Here is an 8,273-nt window from a genome sequence, read left to right on the forward strand (position 1 = left end):
TCAAGGTCGCATCTTCCCTCATATGCGTCTTGACACCGAAGCAATAACTGGACTGCCCTGCTTGGAGGAAGCTCTGGATTGCTTCAAAGAGGCTGGATTGTTGCCTTTCGTCACCGACCAAGATCACTGGAATGAAGAGTTGCTGCTCCAATTTTATGCCACTCTTCACATACATGGTTACAACAGAGATCCAAAGACTTGGGTCCTTGAGTGGATGACCGGAAATGTTCATCATGAAGCCAAAGCCTTTGATATCATTGAGCTCACTATTCTTCCCACTCCTGGAGATCACTATGAACCTGGCTGTTGGCTTCACAGTGAAGCTATGGAGAGCATCTTTCAGAAGCCTGAACCGAACATGAGTCAGATGCTTAGTATGATGAAGCCTTTGCCTCGAGATGCTGCATATCCTAAGGAGTTCTTTGTTGAATACCTTGAGTATCTGCCATGGACTATCTAGCACACTATAAGGCGAACTCTCTAGCCCATCAAAGGACATTCTCCACATGCAAAGCTGGAAGGTGCAATGAAGACTTTGGTCTTTTATATTCTTCATGGCAAATGCTTCAATGCACAAGACTTCTTCATCCACCAACTTGCTGCATCAGGATCTGATCCTTTTGGCTTGAAGTTCTACACTCCATGGATAATGCGGCTGATCAAACTCCACTCAGCTATCTCATATCAGCCCTCTGCTCGCAATCATCGGATCTTTCTGCCTGACATGGATATGTCCGTTGAAGCCATCTATCCAGAGCCTGCCAAGGAGCCTCTTAGTCTTCAGAATGCTGAGCATCAACGTTTCTCTCAGAACATTGAAGGAGTTGAAGTAGTCACTCGTGTCTATCCTCTGGCTGGTACTACATGTGCACCTCATTGTGCCCTCACTGAAGCCACTGAAAGCACAATTGCCCAACGGCCCAAGAAGCGATCTCGTGTTCTCAATGACCGAGAGCTTCTGGTTGCCCTTCATCAGAAACAGGATAGGCATCATGACTAGCTGAAGCGCCAAATGCAAAGCCTCTTGGTGGATGTCAACCGCATTCGCAATCTTGCCACCAAGAATGCCTTTGTTGCCCATGAAACCTATCGGCGTACATGGAAAGGGCTGACGCTTATGTGTTCTGAGGATGATCTTCAAGAGGATGGCTTCTCTGAACGTTTCAAGTTTGACTCCACACCTCCCCGAAGGACTGTGCTGCGACGAACTCCATCTCTTGAAGACTCTGAGTTCTCTTCCTCCGCGGCAACTGTGAATGCCAGAGTAATCGAGGACGAAGATGATGCTACTTCACTGCCTCCTACTTCTGCACGCATCGACACTGCCCCAAATTCTTCTACACCGCCAAACACCACCGACGACCTTGCTGCTTCACCTACTCTTCATGGGAACGAGTAGATGCTCTATGTCTTCAAACCTTTTTGGTCCTTACTAACAAAAGGGGGAGAAGCATATGAGTTTGATAGTCTTCAAGCGGGTCCATATGGGCGGTTACTTTATGTTTTGCCTAGTGTTTACAACTCTTGTTTTGATACATTTGGTTCTTTGAGTTGTAACACTTAAGCTTGATGGCCGTCTGCTACTTATTTGCTATTCCGTGATGCGATGATAAATTCCGCATGTGCGATGATAAATTCCGCACTTAGATCATTTTGCAGACGTCCATTTTTCATTATGCATGTCATTATCTTCACATACTTTTCATGCATGATGAATTGTCATCATAAGTTGAAGAGTATTTCCACAAGTACAACCTGCCATGTGCATTTACATTCCAAAAGCAAATTACTTATATGCACATCTTCAGGGGGAGCCCTTCCAACTTATGAAGACAATTCCTTACAAATTTCACATATTATATTCCCCGTTGAAAACTTCAACTAGTTTGTCATCAATCACCAAAAAGGGGGAGATTGTAAGTGCATCTAGTGCCACCCCTAGTTGGTTTTGGAGTATTGACGACAAACCTAGTTGAGGGGCTAATGTGTTTGTGAGAATTGCAGGATAACACAGGTAGAAGTCCCTCATTGATTCGGTTTTCCTACCAGAGATGACCCCTAAAAATGTATGAAGACATTGAAGTCAAAGGTGGTATGTGAAGACATTCACATTGAAGACTATGACAAGAGAAGACATCGCATGAAGACTATGGAGCGCGAAGACTGAGATCTTTCGTTGTTCTTTTTCTTCTTTGTTGAGTCATAGGAACCACCGTACTGTTAAGTGGGGTCGAAGAGAACCAGTCAGAATGACTGAAGTGATGCTTAACCAAAATCCTATGTCTTCGAGTGAAGACTATGAGCGCGAATCTTGTTCAAAGTTGAACAAGTCAGCTTTGCTTGTAGCCCAAGTAAAGTTGCCGTGTGTGTTTGAAATCTGACCGTTGGAACAGATGTCAGTTCCTTAGTGACCCAGGGTCATTTCAGACAAATCAGGTCGGGTTGCCTAGTGGCTATAAATAGCCCACCCCCTACAACCATGAATGGTAGGCTGCTCAGAGTTAAAGTACGGCTTTTGTTGTTTGAGAGCAACCCACCTCGAAGCCTTTGAGAGAGAATTCCTTGAGAGGATAAAAGCCCTAACCACCCAGAGCCATAGAGTGTTAGGCATCACTTAAGTCTTCTTGTCTGTGTGATCTGAAGACTTATTACACTTGAGGACTGTGAATCCTCCAGCCGGTTAGGTGTTGCATTCTGAGCATCCAAGAGTCATTGTGGATCGCCGGTGAACGAAGTCTGTGAAGGTTTGGAAGTCTACCTTGAAGACTTACCAGAGTGATTGGGCGAGGACTGGGTGTCCTTAGCTCAAGGGGAATAAGGTGAAGACGAGGTCTTCTGAGTTGAATCTTAGCCTCCCTAACCAGACGTACAGTTGTCACAGCAACTGGAACTGGTCCAATAAATCATTGTCTTCAACGAGTCACTGGTTTCATCCTTCCCTTCCCTTTACTTACTATTGGTTCTTGTGAAGTCACAGTACGATAGCATCACCATTCGACTTCACTAAGTGATTACTTGTACTGATTGGTTTCACCATATCTTCCTACCTGATCCTTACTGCCCAGGTGCTATTAGTCATTGTGCTTTCACTTCATTGAATACGTGACTATGGTTTGCCTAGTGTAGTCTACCTTCGGCTGCATGGTAATAGGTTTATCTCTATCGTTTGTCTTCGAAACTTACATGTTTTGAAGACTTTCATAAAAATCGCCTATTCACCCCCCCCTCTAGTCGATCACTAGCACTTTCACCTCCGTCTTGCCGTCCTTCTGGTCTTGGTCTCGTTGCACCGAAATGCCAACCTTTGCCCGGGGCCTTGGTACTCCTCGCGTGCGCTTGCCTCCTTAGCACCAAAGAGGAAATGAGGACGCTACGCGCGCTGGCGCCCGCCTGGCACTGTTTGTCATGGCCCATGTCACGAGAGCCTCGTGAGGTTTGCCCTGCCTTGATATATCTGCTCCTCATAAGCCTGCCTAGCTAGGCCACTCTAGTGGAGGTCTTGTGTCGTCCGCCTCGCGAGGCTTGGACCCTCCCGAGGGTCTTGGGTGCCTTGTTAATGAAGATGGGCCATATGGCCAGCTGGCTCAGCCACGCCGTGGGCCTCAGGCAGGCAGGTCTGGGGACCCCCATTCCCAGAACGCCGACACTAAGTGCTGCCACTAGGACGTGGGAGGGAGCCCCGAGGCCCGAGGGCGGCACTCCGGAGACTCCGAGGCATGTACAGCCCCACTAATTATTATGTGAGAGTGTCATGAGCAGAGACCTTCACAGGCATTGGGCCTTGCTTCATGGGTAGAACTTTCGGAGGTGCTGGATGTTCCAGGCGTTCTGGATGAGGATCCTGTCCTGCGTCTCCAGGCGCGCGGCGCTAGGCCTGGAGACGCGGGCAATCCTAAACGGGCCCTCCCACATGGGTGAGAGCTTATGCAGCCCTTCCCTGGACAGCACCCGCCTCAGGACGAGATCGCCCACCTCGAGCGTCCTAGAGCGGACGTTGCAACAGTGGTACCGTCGCAACGCCTGCTGGTATCTTGCTTCTCGGAGCGAGGCTTCACGACGATGTTCCTCCCCCAGCACAAGGTCCATCCCCCGCATGGCGTCCTGCTGCGTCTCATCAAATGCCAGGACCCATGCGCAGCGATGCCTGACCTCATGAGGGAGAACCGCTTCTGCTCCATAGACGAGGAAGAACGGGGTCTCTCCTGTTGGCTTGGTGGCGGTGGTGCGGATGGACCACGGCACAGACTGGAGCTTGTCGAGCTAGCCCCTACCGCAGGCTTCGAGCTTCTTCTTGAAGGTCCGGGTCTTGATGCCTCTCAAGACCTCGGCGTTGGCGCGCTCAGCTTGGCCATTGCTCCTGGGGTGTGCCACCAAAGCATAGAAAATCTATGTTCCAAGGTTAGCACAATAGGTCTTGAAGAGATCGCTAGTGAACTGCGAGCCGCTGTCGGTGATGATGCGGTTAGGGACCCCGAACCAGCTCACGAGGCCCTTGATGAACTTAACTGCTGACCCGGTGATACGTCCATTTTGCATCATGCTTTCATATTGATATTTATTGCATTATGGGATGTTATTAAACATTATGTCACAATACTTATGCCTATTCTCTCTTATTTTACAAGGTTTACATAAAGAGGGAGAATGCCGACAGCTGGGATTCTGGGCTGGAAAAGGAGCAAATATTATAGACCTATTCTGCACAGCTCCAAAAGTCATGAAACTTCATGGAAGTCAATTTCAGAATATATAAAAAATACTGAGCGCAAGAAGTTCACCAGGGGGCCCACGAGGGTGGGTGTGCGCCCTACCCCACTGGGCGCGCCCCCCTACCTCATGGGCCCCCTGGTGGCCCTTCGGTGGCCATCTTCTGCTATATGGAGTCTTTCGATGAGAAAAAATCATAAGCCATCTTTCCGGACGAGACTCCGCCGCACGAGGCGGAACCTTGGTGGAACCAATATAGGGCTCCGGCGGAGCTGTTCTACCGGGGAAACTTCCCTCCGGGAGGGGGAAATCATCACCATCGTCATCACCAATGCTCCTCTCATCGGGAGAGGGCAATCTCCGTCAACATCTTCACCAGCACCATCTCCTCTCAAACCCTACACTACTAGGGAAAACCCTAGCAGTAACGTTGGTTTTGTGCTCACTAGTAGCGCGGGTAGGCGCGCTACTAATAAGGCGCTACAACTATTGCTTAGCAGTAACGCGTGCCGCACGCGCTACTGCTAGGACAAATAGCTGCAGCGCTTGTTCACTCCCACGCTACTACTAATGTAACTACTGGCAGCGTGTTTTCTTTCCATCGCTACTAGTATTGTTTTTTTATTTTTTTATTTTTAGTGTATTTATGCACCATCGTACAAATATTGGTACAATACCAGGTATGAGGTTTACATCATTATGTCCATAACATTGTGTCAAATGAAGGTGGATTAGGTTCAAGTGGAGGCAATATGTGGTGCATGTCAAAGGTATACTACTAATCCAAACTTGATCTAGTTTGGACTAGTAGTACTTTCGATGTGCACCACATGTTGCCTCCACTTGAATCTAATCCGCCAGCACAAGCTATTTAATCATCATCATAATCATTAGCACCAACAATATTTATTTAATCACCACTAACACTAGCTAATAATAATCATCAGTCATTACCACCAACACTAGCTATTTTATCATGATAGTAATAGTGTAGCACATCATCATCCTCAAACTCATTTCTAGCTAATCACTCCTGCTGCTCTCTCTTAGGTAAAACAACATAAAACATGTGTAGCTCTCCTCCTTGATCAAGTTGGAGCATGCAGATGAACCTGTCTCCTAATTTTGGGTGGCACATTTGTTTGCTGCCCCCTAGTACTTGTCTGCGCTCCCCCATCACATATCTGGTCCAGTCTTGCACTATTAAGCATTCATCGCTGATCTTGAATGCTCTAAAGTAACATGTAGGATATCTTGGCCATAAGCTAATAATACTCATGGTACCTTTAGTCTCGATCCCATAAGGCACAACATTCATCGGGAGTCCCTATTGAAGAACATCGTATGGTCACATACTTAGCAATGAAGTTTAGCTTCACAAATAATGTATGGAAAAGATGCACTGAGGACAAATAGTAAAAATCTTACCATCCTTCCTAAATAGATGTGATCGTAGGTCATGACGAACACTATTGGTCGCACGTTTTCAGTACTATGATTTCTAAGTCCAGGAAGAAAATTTGTCTTGACGGTATCAAGATCCTCAAGCCATGAAATATAATGACTTAGCTCCTCGTAGTTTAGTTCAGCCCCGGGACAGTAGTAGGTCCTGTCTACCAAGCGCTAGACATGTTTGCTTGCACCGAAATAAGCTCACAATACAAATTAGTTGTCAACTATTTTTGAATAAACAATATCAAAGACATAAATATGGTTGAGAAACTTACATTTTGGTGTAACTGGAGGCGTCTGCACATCGACCCAGATGTCGGTATTACCTTCAATATCATCTTCCGGACGAATATCAAAGTTGATAACCATATCAGGCTAAAATGCATAAGTCGTGCATAGTGCTCGCCATGTTTTGCATCCAAAATAGGTGTAGTCATCTGAATTGTATAATTTTTCATGGAAAATATAACCATGCTCAGTCTTCAAATAAACTTTCTTTACCTCCATAGTATGACTGAAACCTATCTTATCCAATACAAAAACTCTTGCATGGCAGGGGATATGCTAGTAGAATAGTAAAAAAAATAAGTTGAAGCAAATGAAGCAGATGTCATGCTTAATTACAAAAAAAGACTTGTCGTTGTGACTTACTGTATCCACTTCGAAGTTCTCGTCCAGCTTGATGGTGAAGCGCCTATCATCATCTAGGAAGATTCCGTCGCACAGGCCGCGCTCGTCTTCGCAGTATTTGCAAATACTGAAATCCTTTTTTTGTCAGACATTTCCTATGTTCATAGTTAAAACATTAATTGAAAATCGATAGAAGACAACTACCAGGATACTCAACACACAAATCCGGGGCACTCGATATTTCCTACATATTCTGGCAAAAGTCATGCCAAAATTCACGGAAAAATCCGGCATGACCTTTGCTAAAATAGGATATATCGAGCGCCTTTAATTTGCCGGAACAGAAATGAATCAACACTCCGGCAAAACATAGGCCACTCGGAGGTGTAACCTGCAAACATGACCGGCCACTTGGATATTGAGCAACACAAGATATACATTTCAAAATATCTTATAAGACTCAAATTAGCATGCATTCAATAAGCAAAAGTAAATCATCTCATGCGTCCGTACATCATCGAATATTATCACTAATACATCTCGAATAGTGTCATACATATAACATCACTAGTACAACTAAAACCCTAGCACACAACGGGTATCGGCGCGGGCGGTGGACACCCACAGAGAAGGAACCATCACGGGATCATAGCTCCAGTGAGATCCCTAGAGAACCTGCCAGGTATTGGAGAACCTGTGCTCCAACGCAAACAAGTAGCAACGGTCGTGCGCGTCCTCCTCACTGACACGGTGACGCACCACCTCCGCGGAGTCCTCGAGCCTCTGGACCATCACTGGCCCACGCGACCGCCACCAAAGAATGTTCGGGTCAACGACAGGCTGGCTCCTCACCAACCTGCGCCCCCCGGTAGGTAGCGCCTCCGAGTACCACCCCGGCGAAGCCCAGTCCCGGACATGGCCCATCTGGTCAAGCAGGTGTCGTCCTTCGCCGACTCGACGACGAGGATGCGGGATAGGCATCGTCCACGTCGGTGCGGGAAAATTTCTTTAACTAAAAAAATAGCAACAAGTTCTTATTAACTAGTTCTATTAATTCAACTAGTTCTTACTAAAAATAAACTTACTATAAATAAAAATATTCTAGTACCTAATTAGTACCTAGTTCTTACTAACTAATTAGTACCTAAGAACTACTGCCCTAATTACCATCTAATTTGATGAACCTATAGGGGTGGAAAGTGGTAGCGGATATTCCAATTATCCAACTATAAAGTGAAATAAGTGGTCAAATTTTACTCGTTTTATGATTCATCTTAGAAATTTGATTCGTTTCCACCCTTACATGAACCCTAACTCATTTGAGCCGCATCCGCATCTGATTAGTTTCCACCCTAACTAATTTGATGGAGGTAGAAACCCTAGGCAGAGGTAGGGTAGAGGGAGGAGCAGGCGTGCTCACCTCGGGTGCCTGCGACGAGGGAGGGGAAGGCGGCGTCGAGGTCATGGTCGGGGCTCTGGGGCGG

This window comes from Triticum dicoccoides, chromosome 3A (genome assembly GCF_002162155.2).
Source record: "Triticum dicoccoides isolate Atlit2015 ecotype Zavitan chromosome 3A, WEW_v2.0, whole genome shotgun sequence".
In the NCBI taxonomy this organism is placed as follows: domain Eukaryota; kingdom Viridiplantae; phylum Streptophyta; class Magnoliopsida; order Poales; family Poaceae; genus Triticum; species Triticum dicoccoides.